The 15,787-nt window shown below is 40.5% G+C and overlaps 1 long non-coding RNA gene across 3 annotated transcripts; it reads right to left on the reverse strand.

The window, feature by feature from the left end:
• Window positions 1–127: 127 nt before the first annotated feature.
• LOC132011813 (uncharacterized) lies at window positions 128–15,577 on the reverse strand. Of its 3 annotated transcripts, none has more exons than XR_009402444.1 (4): window positions 15,163–15,577; window positions 14,933–15,032; window positions 1,391–1,492; window positions 128–1,121 (listed from the first exon to the last, which is right to left on the reverse strand). It is a non-coding gene; the product is annotated as an uncharacterized LOC132011813 (long non-coding RNA). The 3 variants fall into 3 exon arrangements; XR_009402442.1 differs by lacking the exon at window positions 1,391–1,492 and adding an exon at window positions 13,261–13,405; XR_009402443.1 differs by lacking the exon at window positions 1,391–1,492 and adding an exon at window positions 13,261–13,405 and having other exon boundaries at window positions 15,155–15,577.
• Window positions 15,578–15,787: the final 210 nt, after the last annotated feature.

The raw sequence follows: 15,787 nt of genomic DNA on the forward strand, positions 1-15,787 counted from the left end.
CTGCTGCTCCCCCTGCTTATGCTCTCTCTCTCTCTGACAAATAAGTAAATAAAATCTCTTTTTTAAAAATAAAGAAGAAAAGAAAATTGCTCTTATTGATCGTCAACTCTACTTCATAATTTAAAAACAAAAGAAAACAGCTCTTAAATCAGCTTAATCAGAGCACATCAACTGCCTCTCCCTGTTGATAATTATTAACTCTAGCAAGCTCTCAACTTCAAATGTTTAAGAAGCAGCAAACCGAAAACAGAGAGACAGCTTACCCTCACAATGGTCGTGATTTTCCTCACACCTCTTCCCACCCATGCCTATTTGCTGGGTCTCCTGGAGCCAGACACTCAACAAGGGTTTCTTTTTTTTTTTTTTTTTTAAGATTTTATCTGTTTATTTGACAGACAGAGATCACAAATAGGCAGAGAGGCAGGCAGAGAGAGAGTGAGAGGGAAGCAGGCTCCCTGTTGAGCAGAGAGCCCGATGCGGGACTCGATCCCAGGACCCTGAGATCACAACCTGAGCCGAAGGCAGCGGCTTAACCCACTGAGCCAACAGGCGCCCCTCAACAAGGGTTTCTGAAACACTCCCATCCTCAGCTAATCCATTGTTTTAATTTATCCTTCAGGAGCCTCCAGCCTCATCTCTGCAGCTACAAAACTGTGGCTACAGAAGATGATCTTGTCAGCCTCATCTTTTATCTGCAGCAGATACAAATTTTTGCTCACCCACTCAGATGTGGAAAATGTGATGTTATTACACTATGACTGAACTTAGTGCTTTAGTGCTCATTTCTGCTTCATCCTGCCAATGCAGGATAATTCAGTCACCTTCAGGTTTTTTCTCTTGGCTCCTTTTGGGTTAATATTCAACCATTTCAGGATTCTCTCTTTGTTCTCATCTTTCAACACCCACACGCAATCTAAAGTCAGGTGGGACGTGAGGTACAGTTTAGGTTCCATCTTGGCAACTGGAATGAGGAAATGGAGTGTCACAATCTTCTCTCCATGCTAATCTCTAAGCGAGATAGCCAGCTTCTTGCCTGATCCTTATTGCTAGGCACTCGTGTCCAGGGCTGCTGTCAGGGGTCCTTCAAAGCCTCCAAAGTCAATGGGCTGCATTCTCCTTACCTAGGCATACAAGATTTAGCAAATAAAAATATAAGAGACAGGTGAAATTTGATGTTCGAATAACAAATGATTGTGGGGGTGGGGGATCCTAGCCAGCCATCAGCCCTCTCTCTCTGTACTTTCTCATAAAAAAGAAGTGGAGGGACCAAGACTTCCAGGCCTCCCCTATGGAGGCAGGCCTGACACAGCTCATCCCTCCTGCTATGCAGGTGGAAGGAAAAGCCAGAGAGAAAGCCACCCCTATGTATATGACATTTAAACACAGTTACCTCCTCTAGGAAGCAAGAGCCCATATCCCAGAATCCAGCCAGATGAGATGTTCCTCTTCGGGTTTTAAGTGTATAAGTTCGGTTTGGGATAACGAAAAAGTTCTGGAGACGATTACACAACAATGCAAATGCACTTAATGTTGCTGAATTGAACACTTAAAATAGCAAAATTTTATGTTGTATATATTTTACAATTATTTGTAGAGTCCCTCTTCATGGAGAGAAGGGAGGTAGGAAAAAAAGACAAACACAGCCTTCCCAAATCATAGATTAAAAAGTAGGGATGCAACCATCTCCTTTGCCTTCTAGCAGTGCCCTCCTCCATGCTTTGGTTTACCCCTCAGCTGGAGGTAAGATTGCTGCCCCCAGTCTGACCTCATCTGTAACAACTGCTATTGGAAGAGAGTCAGGGGCTGCCAGGAGCTCTCCTAGAAATTGAGGAAGTCCCTTCTCGAAGTCCCAGCAAACCTCTCCTCACACTTCATTGGCTCATATTGGGTCTCATGCCCATTTGTTACCCAATCGCTGACAAAGGAGCATTTGACTGAGGACTTTGTACCTGACCCCCTCCAGTATGCCACACATCATTTAAATACTTTTTAACACTTAAAAATCCACTAGCACAATCAGGCCCAGACTTGCAGTGGAATAAGGATCAGGCTTCCCCTGAGCAGTAGGTTGTGGGAGAATAGGTGAGGAGAGATCAGTTCCTACCCAACAATGGGCCTCTTGGGAATGGGACAGGGAAAATGAATAGACAATCTAGCATCCATAACATGTGGACTGGGTAGAGTGGAATTGTACTCTCTGGTACTTACTTGGATATTACCAAAACCTCAAGAAGAAAGAAGCTGAGAGTTAAAAGCCTGGTATTCCATTCTGTGACATCTTCCGCCCGCCCACCCCACAAAAATAAAAGTCCTGAGTAAGTTCTATTCAAGCAATTGGTGTGAACCCTGCAAGGCTGAATCCTCAGGCACTCTAACCTTGATCATTGTACCCCGTCCCTACCCCAGCCACCCCAGAACATCCCTGTTCTGCTCAGGGATCCCTGGTGTTCCCCAATGATGCTCCTTGCCAGACTGTTGTCTTCTATGTCCTCAAATAGAAACATCTCTCACACCAGTGTGGCTAGTGAAGAAACTGTTTTTAACTCTAATTATGTAAACATGCAATTAGAATGATTAGATAGTCACTAAACATGTGGAATGAGGCATGAGACAAAAATTACGTGGATTTGGGGGAGACTTATAGTGAATGTAGGAAACCCAATCCACTAAAAAGCAGTAGAATAAATTGAAAATGAAAGTAGAATTCAGCTTATAGTATTCTTTCAAGTTTAGGGCCCCAGGAGAAAGAAGTTTTATAAGAAGTTTTGAAAAGCCATAGAAAATTGGACAAGCTCATCTAATCCAACAGAGATTCTTTCTAAAGTAAGAAGTGAAAAGGGTGGCTTCCCTAGGGGAAGGATGAAACCTTTCTAATAATATTTGAGTGTAAGTTCACAGGTGCGGAAGTAGAAGGGGGTCTGGAAAAGATAGTTAAAATCGACATGCCATGCAGCAAACAAAACAGATGTGAAGGAACATTTGTCTGAAGACTCTGTCCCTGACCCCCTCCAGTAAATATACCACACATCATTTAAATACTTTTTAATGCTTAAAAATACATAATTTCCAGAAAGTGTGTCTATGACACGGTAATGTGGGCTTATTTGTTAATCACTTATTCAACAAATATTTTCTAAGCACCTACTATGTACTAGGAACAGCCTTAATATGTGTGTCTCTTATATAAATATGGTATTATAAATGTTTAAGAACTATGTGAAGTGAAATGTGTTTTTTTTTCCACTCTCTTTAGATATACTTACAGCAAGACATTTTGATTAGTTTTACTTGCTTATTTCTTTAATTGTGCACTGAAAAATTGGACATTTAATTGTTTCTAGATTAATTTCAAGGTTTGTAGCAAAATTATAGCTTTTACAGACATCAAAGAAATAGCTCGGAGCTATCATAAAATAATAAGCAAATATACTAAACTGGGGAAAGAATGCAGCCATTTTTCATTATTAATTATCAGAAAAGGAGGAGTAATATAAATTCTCATAACAGTCATTTTTTTGAGAGAGAGAGTGAGGAGGGGCAGAGGGAAAGGGAAAACCTTAAGCTAAAGCTCCATGTTGGGTATAGTCTCAAGACCCTGACATCATAACCTAAGCCAAAATCAAGAGTCAGATGCTTAATCAACTCAGTCACCCAGGCACTCTCATATCAGTCGTTTCTAGTTATGAAAATAATTATTGTGATAATCTTTGTTCTGTCTATTGATCTGTTTAATAAATTGGTGTTCTATTATCGTATTACTTGTACTAAGAATTTCTTTGTGGGGCACCTGGGTGGCTCAGTGAATTAAGCCTCTGCCTTCAGCCCAGGTCATAATCTCAGGGTCCTGGAATCGAGCCCCACATCAGGCTCTCTGCTTGGCAGGGAGCCTGCTTCCCCCTCTCTCTCTGCCTGCCTCTCTACCTACTTGTGATCTCGCTCTCTCTCAAATAAATAAATTTTTTTTAAAAAAAGAATTTCCTTGTGGACCTGAGTAGATATTCCGCTAAAGAAGATCTACAAAAGGTCAACAGGTACATGAAAAGATGCTCAATATTGGGTCATTTGGGTGGCTCAATCAGTTAAGCATCTGACTCTTGATTTCAGCTCATGTTATGATCTCAGGGTCATGAGATTGTGCCCTGTGTCCGGCTCCATGCTCAGGGAAGTCTGCTTGAGATTATCTCCCTCTGCCCCTCCCTCCACTCTCTCTCCCTCTCAAACAAATAAATAAAATCTTAAAAAAAAAAAGACATTCAATATCACTAGTCATTCAGGAAATACAAATTAAAACCACAATGAGATCACTTCATACCTGTTAGAATGGCTATCATCAAAAAGGTAAGAAATAACAAGTGTTGGCGAGGGTGTGGAAAAAGGGGACCCTTGCACACTGTTGGTGGGATTGTAAACAGCCACTTTGAAAACAGTTTGGAAGATCCTCAAAAAATTAAAAAGAAAATTGCCATATGATTTTATGCCAGCGGTTTCATTTCTGGGAAATAGCCAAAGCAAATGAATACCAAGTCAAAAAGATAGATTCACCCCCATGTTCACAGAAGCATTATTTAAAATAACCAAGACATGAAAATAATCTAAGTGTCTATTGATGGGTGAATTGATAAAGAAGTGGTGGTGTCAATGGAATACTATGCAGCATCAAAAGAAATGAAATCTTGCCATTTGCGACAACATGGATGGGACTAGAGCGTATCATGCTTAGCGAAATAAGTCAAGCGGAGAAAGACAACTATCATATGATTTCCCTGATATGAGGAAGTGGTGATGCAACATGGGGGCTTAAGTGGGTAAAAGAAGAATCAATGAAACAAGATGGAATTGGGAGGGAGACAATCCATAAGTGACTCTTAATCTCACAAAACAAACTGAGGGTTGCTGGGGGGAGGGAGGTTGGGAGAAGGGGGTGGGATTATGGACATTGGGGAGGGTATGTGCTTTGGTGAGTGCTGTGAAGTGTGTAAACCTGGTGATTCACAGACCTGTACCCCTGGGGATAAAAATATATGTTTATAAAAAATAAAAAATTAAAATAGCCAAAAAAAAAAAAAAAAGAAGAAGAAGAAGAAGTGGTGGTGTATATACATATAATGGAGTATTATTCAGCCATGAAAAAGAAAAACACGGAAATCCTACCATTTGTGACAAGGATGAAACTTGAGGACATTGTGCTAAGTAAAATAAGTCAGTTAGAGAAAGACAAATACTGTATGATTTCACTTATATGTGGAATCTAAAAACAAAGCAAAACAAATTCATAGAAAAAGCAATCAGACTTGCGGTTACCAGAGGCAGAGGCTGAGGGAGGGAGAAATGGAGGAAGATTATTAAAGGATACAAACTTCCAATTGTAAAACAAATAATTACTAGGGGTATAATGTACATGATGATTATAGCTAACACTGCCACACAATGTTCAGAAGAGTTGGAAGAGTAAATCCTAAGAGTTCTCACCACAAGGAGAAATTTTTTTCTTCCTTCTTTTCCTGTTGTATTCATATAAGACGGTAGATGTTAACTCTACTTATTGTAGTAATCACTTCACAAGTTATGTAAATCAAGCCATCATGCTGTATGTCTTAAATTTCTACAGTGATATATGTCAATTATTTTTCAATAAAACTGGGAAAAAAGAATTTCTCTGCAAACAATGTAAGCTAATTTTCATATGTTATCTGATATATACTTATAAATAGAAACGTGCTACATTTTACTGTGCTTTATAACCCTCCATAAATTGAATTTTTCATTTTCAAATTTAATCAATTCAAATTATTTATGGCTATAATTGTATTAAGTAAGAAAGTGGTTGAAGTTAAGATTTTGAAAAGCTGGCCATAAAGTGAGCAACATTAGTTTTAAATGGAACTATTCCATCATGGATTTTATTATTCAGCCATATGAATAGTACTGATAGAAATTATCCATGGCGAGCATAATCATTTTTATTTAATTGAGTTTTACCTTTGTCAATACACACTCCTGTTTAAATATACCTATAAAATATACTATTCTCTGGATGGCTGTGGTGCAGTCGTGCAATCTTTATGCAATGTCAAGCTAGGAAAAACAGCGTGGAGTACTTAATGCATCGAGTTTGGGTGGGTACTTGTAACCTGAATAAACTTATGCTTACTGGGTCTTGTTGACAACAAACAAATTTCACTGCCATACCTCCATCTTTAAATGTAGTTCTGGACTATACCATTGGTGTCTGGGAATGCAATCTAGCAGGATGCCAAATACTGGCAGCAAGAGCCCCAACCTCAGTATCCTTGGAGAGAAGAAAATGTCTTCTCTCTATGTGATAGAGGATTGGATTGTAGTTGGATTACTTAAGGATTTAGTTTTATCCCTATTTTGACATGTGATTAGTAAGTGAGGAAAAGAGATAAACAAAGATCTAATGTTAAAGTTCTGTGCTCTTTCCACCATATGCTGCCTTAGCTATCTATGGGTGAAAAGGAATTTGGTCCAGGTGACAGGCAACATGGATTTGGGGTCCATTGTTCCTACTTGCCCACCCTCAGTGATCCTAGGCTCAATTTGGACATTGTGTATGGTTAGATAACATTTCTATCTTTCCCCTTTATTTTATATCCCTCCTGTTCTCCATAGCTTTCAAATCACCCTCTTCTGCCCCACTCCTCTGATCATGTCCAATTCAGCTGGAAAACTAGACTTTCTCATTTAACCTATCATTGGCAGTGGGGTATGTTAGAAAGAGTACAAACTGGCTTTTTATCATCAGAGATATCTAGATTGGGACTTCAGTGCCCTTGATTTGGGGCAACTATAACTTTCTAATGCAGTCGTTGAAAAAATGGAGATGATGATGATGATGGTGATGACAATAATAAATGAGAAAAATAATATCACCAGCCTGTGGTATAAAGGAGACCTCATATTCCAGTTACACTGCCGCCTCTTCTCCATCCTCTTTGATACCATGTTCCTGTGTCACCAGATGAAACAGGGAGACTTTGCATTTTATTGCTTGCCTCATAAGTTTGCATATGGTGATTTCTGATACATAATTTTTGGGTTTTTTAAAAAAATATATTTATTTATTTATTTCAGAGAAAGAGTGTGTACATGCAAGGAATGAGGGAGCAGTGGAGGGAAAGGGAGAAAGAAAGCCAAGAAGACTCCAGACTGAGTGTGGAGCCCCATGTGGGGCTCAATCTCACCACCCTGAGATCACAGCCAGAGCTTGAAACCATGATTCTGATGCATAACTGACTGCACCATCCAGACGCAAAAAAAGAAAGAAAGAAAGAAAAAGAAAAAGAAAAAGAAATATTTAATGGATTTCAGAATTAGGAAGTCTTTTCAAAGCATAAAAGTATTAGAAGAAACAAAAAGTAAATTGCTTTTATATAATCCCTGCCCTAGTAAAGCTAATATTCTAGCTATTCTCATTTCCGTATTCTTCCAGGAAAACTCTAGAATTATTTTGTTATCATCCCCCTGAATAAAACCATCAATACTTTGACTAGGATCATGTTAAACTTGCAGCACTGCGATCAAAGCTGAAGCCAAGACCTCTTATCAGCAAAGCAAAGGGTTTTCTAGGAACCCCTAGCAAGTTTCCGCTCATGACAGAGCCCAAAACTGTCACAGAAATGACTACCTTTCTTAGCAAAGGAAGCTATAAAAGATATTTAGCCCCCAGCTTCTAGAATGGAGGTAGGAGGAGGGAGATGAAAATGGATGTTGAGTGATCCTGCAGGATCGGCTGCAAATTCCCATGGAAGAGGACACAGAGGCAGGAGCTGCAAGAGCTACTTGCCCATCTACCTGGGCAAGATGCAACACAAAGATTACTGCTGTGGGATGCAGGCAACATGAGGCACACTGCTAAGAAGGCCGCTCTGCCCCCATTTGCTATAGGCAGCCAAGCAGCGTCAAATACTCTGAGGACTGGGAGCAGCCACTAGGGAAAGTAACTGCCTTACAGATCAAGAGAGTCTGGGGCAGCCAGCAGAGCAGTGGTCTTGTGAGAGGCCTCTCTCAAATGCCTGTGGGCATTGCATCTCTGGGCAAATTCTGCTGGCTGCCTATCCAACAGCCATGCCCCCTTCTCCATTGCCAACAAAACCACAGTTTTATCCATGTCCCCAGTCATGGATGGATGAATTCATCCCATCCATGGATGAAACTTGTTTGATCAAAACCCATCATGCAGTTGCTGTCCCCCTTGGACAGTTATTGGGCTAGAGGTTAGCAATATGACTGAGCTTTGGACAATGAAATGTAAGGGGAAATCTGCTGGAAGTAAGTTCTAGAAAAATGCGTCGTGCCAGGATTTAAAAAAAAAAGTATACCATCCCTTTTGTCCCTGTTCCTTCTTCCTGCCTTGAACATGGTTATGTGTGGACATCATGCTTGAAGCAATGGTTCCTCTGACTTGCGTCCACAGGGCAACAGTCTAAGAACAAGAGACATTTTCTCGGGTTGGCAAAAGTGGAAACATAGAGAGCATAGGTCCTTTATGATTTTGAGATTTTGAGAAAGCCAGTGCATCACTCCTGGAACTGCCTACCACTGGAATGATGAGGGAAACAACTAAATGTCTGTATTATTTAAATCATTGTTTATACACCATACCCAGTGCTCCATGAACCTTGGAACACTGAAAAAAATTAAATTTAATTTATAAATAAATAAATCATTTTGGCGGAGTTGTTGTATTACTTGAAACTGACGGGATTTCTGTTACAACCCTAAAAAAGAAGAACAGAGCAGAGCATTGTGAGTTGGCTTGTTCTTGAGTAAAGACCTGGGAGGCAGAAGATATCAAGAAAAGCAAATGAGCTGGCAAAATCTGTGTATTAATATGAATGTGACCTCTTCCCATTACCCACAGGCAGTGAGTCAGGTTATACCTAAAAAGTAATTTGAGGGGCACCTGGGTGACTCAGTCATTAAGTGTCTGCCTTCGGCTCAGGTCATGGTCCCAGGGTCCTGGAATCAAGCCCTACATCTTACTCCCTGCTCAGCAGGAAGGCTGCTTCTCCCTCTCCCACTCCCCCTGCTTGAATTCCCTCTCTCACTGTCTCTGTCAAAAAAAAAAAAAAAAAGAAAGAAAGAAAACTTAAAAAGAAAGTAATTTGAGAAGAAATGACATTTTTATACAATACAGTCTTCCATTTTAGAAAGATAATGTATTTCTCAATTATTTATATCTCTTCTATTCCTAAGTTTTACATTTTTGTCATATATACCTCACCTATGTCTTGTTAGGTTTATTCCTAGATATTTTGTGTTTGAGGATATTGTCTCTCCAAAGACGTTGGGGTTCACTAGGGCTCTGTCTTCTGCTTTCTTTCCACCCCACAATTGCCCTGGAAGATACATCCTTTCCTGGCCCTCCCCACTACTAATTCAACCTGTTCCTTCTCCATTCTGGGAAAATATCCTCAAACTCCTGGGTACATAGACTTTTTCCTGGACTATTTTTTGGAGGTCATCCAACGCTGATTGACAGGAAAAGGTAACATTTGGAATCCAGTGAGCTTGAGGTTATAACGTGTCATGTCAGCAATTGCTAAACAACAGTACATCAGATTAGGTCAAGAATTTGTGAAATGTTTGTGCCAAGTGAAATGTCAAAGCACAAAGTGTGTGAAAGAAAAAAATCTCTGTGCCAGTCAAAATGTCATTCTGCCTTGCAACAAGTAATTTATTCCTTTCTGTCTTTATCGCCATTCTTGTTTCACACATATTAATGTTGCCTCTAAGTAATTGAAATTAATAGTGGCATTATCAGTGGTTAAGGGCAAAAACTAAAGAGCTAATTTAGAATCACTCAGTCAATTTGGACTCTTTTTGAAAAATGGAATTTGTTAACCCAAGCTTAAAAATAAGCCCTTACCTGATTGTCCAAAGCATTCACACTGCAGCTGCCATTTGTTCTGTTAATTTTTTTAATAGGTAAAAACAAAGCACAGAAGATAGTTTAAAGAATAAATGTTTTTTAAATGCTGTATCTGAGGAATTGCAAACCTGGTAGAAATGCTATAGATATGATTACCAGATCAGACAGTAGATAGAATGGAATAAATGGAATGCCGGTAGCTTGTTGAATTGATTATGAAATGAACCTCCATAATGTTTGTCACCATTTTCCTACTGGTTTTAATTTCTAAATTGGCAGTGCTTCCCAGAGAACATGGCGTCTCTCCATGCCATTTGCTTTCTCAGAAGGCAGCTTTCTATTGCACAGTCATGGCCAAGCAGTGGGAAACAGGTCCTGCTCTTGATGTTACAGCTGCCTGGTTAATAAACCAAAATGTTTCTCTGTAGACATCAGGGCCAGGACTAGGGTGAGGCAACGGAGGTGCCCAGAACACTGCCCTTCAGGAGGCCTCCATTCTCAGGTGCCACCCTGCACTTACATAGCCTTGAGGTGAATGCTTCCTTAAATGTTGTGCCCTAGGCACCGCACTTGCCTCACCTCTGTCCTGGTCCTGGTAGGGCATTATTGTTGCCCTTGGAATTGAAGAAATGGTCCTGGGAATAAAGAACAACTCTGTAAGTCTTCCAAGAATGGTAACTGAGTTCCTGTCCAATTATATTAATTCCACATACTAGAAATTGAATGATATGAATTTGAAGAGTAGTAAGAAGCCTGTAATTGCTAAGATGAGAAAAAGTTCTCAAAAAGGGAGTCTAATTAATGGCTCAGAACAGGCCCAACAGAGTGTAAGGACCATGTGGGACCACCATGTTCCAGATTTTAGGCTTCACATTTTCAGATTTGGAGCTCAAATTTATCAACACAAAGAGAGACGGTCAGATTGAGGAAAACTGACAAGGGAACTACAAATAATTCAGAATTCCAATTCACTAAGTTAGAGTTGTAGATATTTTCCAGTGACCCTAGTGTTCAATGTTCAGGACACCCCTCCCTAGAGCCCGGAGATGTGGAACAAAGTGTTAATCATCAGAAATCTGAAAATGAGCATGGAAAGACAGCAAAGTGGGGTGGGGGGTTGTCATTACAGAATATTTTATCCAGGCCAGGGAAAAGTCCTGCTTCAAGCCAGAATACTTTGTGTATCTCTTCACTCAATAAATAGAAATTGTGCATCTACCATGTTCCCAGCAAACCCTGTCATCTCTACTTTCAAAATAAATTCTAAACCCAGTACTTCTTGCCATCTCCATAGTAATGATCTAAGTTAAGCTCCATCTTTCTGCATCTGGGTTAATGGAACAGGACCCCCAACTAGTCTCCTGGCATCTACCCTCTCCCCGATACAGTCCATTCTTTACCACCTGTCAGACTGCTCTTTTTAAAATGTGAGTCAGATCATGATGTACCTCAGTTCAAAATTCTCCACTGACTTTGTACCTGTTGGAATAAAACCCCAAATCCCTTTCTTGGGCTGCAAGGACTGCATGATCCCACTCCAGCTCTCTGATCTTATTTCCCACCGCTGCCCACTTCACTCACTCCACTCTAACTAGAGACACTTCTGTCCAGCTCCTGGGATACTCCAAGATCACCTTTGCCTCAGGATCTCTGTACATACCCCCCCCACCTGAATAATTTATCCCCAGATGTCTGCATGACTCACTGTGCTTAATGCTTAAATGTCTATGCTTATCTGTCCCCTTACTGTAAAAGCTCCCATGACCATCTTATCTAAAACAGCATCCTTCCATCACTTTTTGTCCCCTTTCCCTGAAGAATTTTTCTTTAACCATCTGACAAGTTTCTGTCTTTCCCCAGCAAAAGGTAAGCTCCATGAATTTTACCTGTTTTTGTTTATTGCTACATCCCTAGTTCCTAGAACATTGCCTGGAACATGATAAATGCTCCAAATATATTTGCTGAATTAAGGGTGAATACACATAAGTTATGTAATAATTCTGGTCACTAGGAAAGAGTATTGGTTGGTGGGTTGGGACTTTTCTCAGGTCTCGGTGAAATAGCATTTTAGGACTCTTGATCTCCCTTTGCTTTTTTTTCCACAGTTCTTTTTTTAATGTATCAGAATATTTAATAAGACACTAGCATATTTATGTGTATCTGATTTTTTTTCAGTTGCACACTTCAACATCAGTTGAGTTGTGACAGGTGAGTGAAGGGCAACCATTCAACAGGGTCTATAGGCATAGCATATCAGAAAACGTAGCTGACATGTCTAGCATATATATAAATCATACCAATATTATACCTTAGCCTACACAACTGGGATATTACTTTAGATTATTGTCTACCTTCTTCAATGTGACCTCTTCTCTACCTTTAGTTCTGGAGTTTATTCTGCCAGTCCTCAGGGTTTGTTTGTGGTGTTGTTGGGGTTTTTTTGTTTGTTTGTTTGTTTGTTTGTTTTGGAGGTATATAGGATTATTTGGTAGTTATCTGGTTGTATTAGTGGGAGCAGGTGAGTCTAGAGTCCTCCTATTCTGCTGCCAGCTTCCCCTCCTCCAATCTCCCTTTGCTTGCTCCATGCCCAGCAGGGAGCCCAATGCAGGCCCTGAAGTCATGACCGTGAAATAAGACCTGAGCTGAGATCAAGTGTCAGACACCTAACTGACTAAGCCACCCAGGTGCCTCTCCCTTTGCTTTTTGATGGACTAGGTGTGTGATAAGAAAAGAGGGATCAAGGTAAAATCAAGATTTTTAGCAAGCACAAATGGAAGAATGGAATTTCATTTCTGCAGCAGGGAAGAGCAGATTTGGAGGCTGGGAGCTGAAAATCAACAGTTCATTTTTGAACATAGGAAGTTTAAGTTGTCTATTGGATATTCAGTGGAGATGTTCACTAGGCAGTGAGATGTAAGAGTCTGTAGTTCAGGGGAGAGAGTCAGGCAGAGCATAGACATTTGCAGCATAGGGAAGTTATTTAAAATCATGGAAGTTTGTTGATCCTCTTGGGGGCAAGCATAGACAGGTAAGAGAGGAGTTCTGAGGACTAAACCCTGAGATGCACCAGCATTAGAATTCAGGGAGATGAGAAAATAGCAGTGGAAGACAACTACAAGGGGGAGCAGAGAAAAAAAGTTACCAGTTGAAGAAGGAAAAGGGTCTAGGAAGGATTTTTTATGTATGAGAAATATTGTAATATTTCTGATGCAATGGAAATGATCCAGTGAAAAGGGAAAAATTAATGGTGCAGGAGTGATGAACAATTGCAGGAATGAAGTTCTACAGTAGGGAAGCAGGGCTGGATCCACTGCAGAGGTGGTCATGGCTCTGTAAGTCATTACAGAGAAGCACAAGCAACTCACCTGTAATCAGGAAGTAAGGCAAAGTCTGTGCCAGAAAGTATGAAGGTGTGGTGATAGGAGCTTGTGGAAGTTCTTTTCTGGTTGCTTCTGTCTTAGTAAAATCATGGATTGGAGCTATTGATGACAGGCAGGAATCAAAGGGTATCTGATGTTCAAAAGAATATATTGGGTAGAGGTGAGGGAGTGGAACATTTGAAATTTTTTCTTTTTTATGGTAAGTGTAATTTGAAATGACTGGGTTGAAGGTATGGCCCTAGGAATGGTGACTGAGGTGAGAATGGTGGCAAGACCGCACATGTGACTGGTCTTCCCCGATATGACCTGGGGCTGATACATGTGTAGAAGACAATATTAGCTATGTTCCCTGAGCAACTCGAGTGTGCCAGACAATCCGTGTTTCTTTCTCCATTAATCCACACGACAACCTTGCAACAACCCAAAGAATCAAAGATGGTTATCCTCCGACTGTTTTCACAAATGAAAAAAGTTAAGGCTCGGAGAGTTTCATTAACCAGCTCAGGGTAACACAGCAATATGGATGCAGGATTCAGACTTGGCTCTTCTAACCCCAGGGCCACTCTTTCCTGTGTCTGTGACACACCTCTCCAATGTCTTCACCTGCAAGCATTAGTCCACAAGTTACAAGAGAGTTGGACCAGGAAGTCTTATGGCTCAACTTTTGTTGTTTGAGCCTGAGGCAGAAGTCTGATCCAGAGGTTAAATGCTTCAGTCTCCCTGAGAGAAAAGCCTCTTTTCGCTCTTATAAGTTAGTGCCACTTCGGGGCATTGAAAACCAACATAAAGGGTCAAGTCTAACTGCTATAACCTATTTGGGTTTGTTTTACTTCAGGGGTAACCTTAGTGGCCTGCCCCAGCAGCTACATTTGTCTTACCATAGCAGGATACCCTTGGAGAATCCTGAAGCACAGGCCAGGAGACTTCTTGGCCATTTACCATTTTTTTAAAGGCTTTTAAAAATGTATTTACTTGAGAGAGAGTACAGAGGGAGAAGGGGAAGCAGACCCCTGCTAAACAAGGAACCTGATGTGGGGCTTAATCAGGACCTTAGGATCATGACCTGAGCTAAAGGCAGACACTTAACCGACTGAGCCACCCAAGCACCCCACGCCATTTACCACATTGTAACCCGAACTTCTCTGGAAAAATGTGAGGCCTGATACCCTGTCTCTGGTATTCCCAGAGTGTTCTATTATAAGTCCAGGGTTTCTATCCCCCGGAGGCAATTTATATAAGTGATAAGGGAAGAAAGCAGAGACATGAAAGTTTTCACAAAATTCATTTCTTGCTTCAGATGGAAGAAATTTGCATACATTCTGCTTTGTAATAGTTCTACTAGAAAGTCAGGGAATACTACCTCTCAGTGCTCCAAATGAGAAAATTGCAATCGAATGTCATTGCTGTTACTCATCTAAACCAGAACCATCCAATAGAATTTCTGCAAAAAGGAAATATTCTGTTTGTGCTTTCCAATTCAGTAGCCATTAGTCACATATGGATGTTGAACACTTAAAATGTAGCTAATAAACTGAGGAACAGAATTTTTATTTAATTTCAATTTATTTAATTTTCAATTTAAACCATCTGTGGCTAGTGACTACCACGTTGAACTGCACAGATCTAGATTATAAAACAAGAGGCCAAGCCACCTCACCTGTTTGAACACAGTGACCAAGTTTGCCCATAGAACCTTGCCATGAAGATCCTTGCTTCATCTGTTCCTCCTAAGAAAGGAGGGTCTCCACTGCTCACACCTTTTGGGGAAAAACAAACAAACAAACAAACAAACAAAAAATAAAAACAGAAAGTCCATGTAACCATATTCTATTACTGCCACAGATCACTGTAAACTTTGAAGGTTAGAACCCATATTTACTGTCTCACAGTTTCTGTAGGTCAGAAGTCCAGGTACACTGCTGTAGTTCTCTGTTTAGGGTCTCACCAGGCCCAAGTCGAAGTGTGAGCAGGGCTGCATTCCTTTCTGGAGGCTCTGGGAAAGAATCTGCTTCAAGTTCATTCAGGTTGTCTGCAAAATTCGGTTCCTTGCTGCTATAGGAGTGACGTCTCTGCTTGCTTGCTGATTGTCAGCTAGGGGCTGCCCTTAACTCCAAAAGACCTCCCTCTGGTCCTTGCACACTTTCCTCCTACCTCAGATCCAGCAACAGCACATCAAATCCTTCTCACACTCAGAATCTCTATGCCTTCCTCTTCTGCCCTCAGCTTTGAAGGGCTCACATAACTACATTGGATCCACTCGCATAATCTCCCTATTTTATGGCCAATTGATTAGTAACCTTAATTACATCTACAAAGCCTCTTTTGCCAATTAATATAGCATAAACACAAGAGTATTATCAGGGAGCAAAAACCCAGGAACCAAAATTCTGCCTATCACAACCAGATAGCAGAGAAACCAGTGAGACAATAGCTAGCAATTATTTAGTGTTTTCTAGAGTAGAAAATAAAAAGGACTTATTGGGGAAAAAAAATTTTTAAACAACCTCTTTTG

This window comes from Mustela nigripes, chromosome 2 (assembly GCF_022355385.1).
Source record: "Mustela nigripes isolate SB6536 chromosome 2, MUSNIG.SB6536, whole genome shotgun sequence".
Lineage (NCBI taxonomy): Eukaryota > Metazoa > Chordata > Mammalia > Carnivora > Mustelidae > Mustela > Mustela nigripes.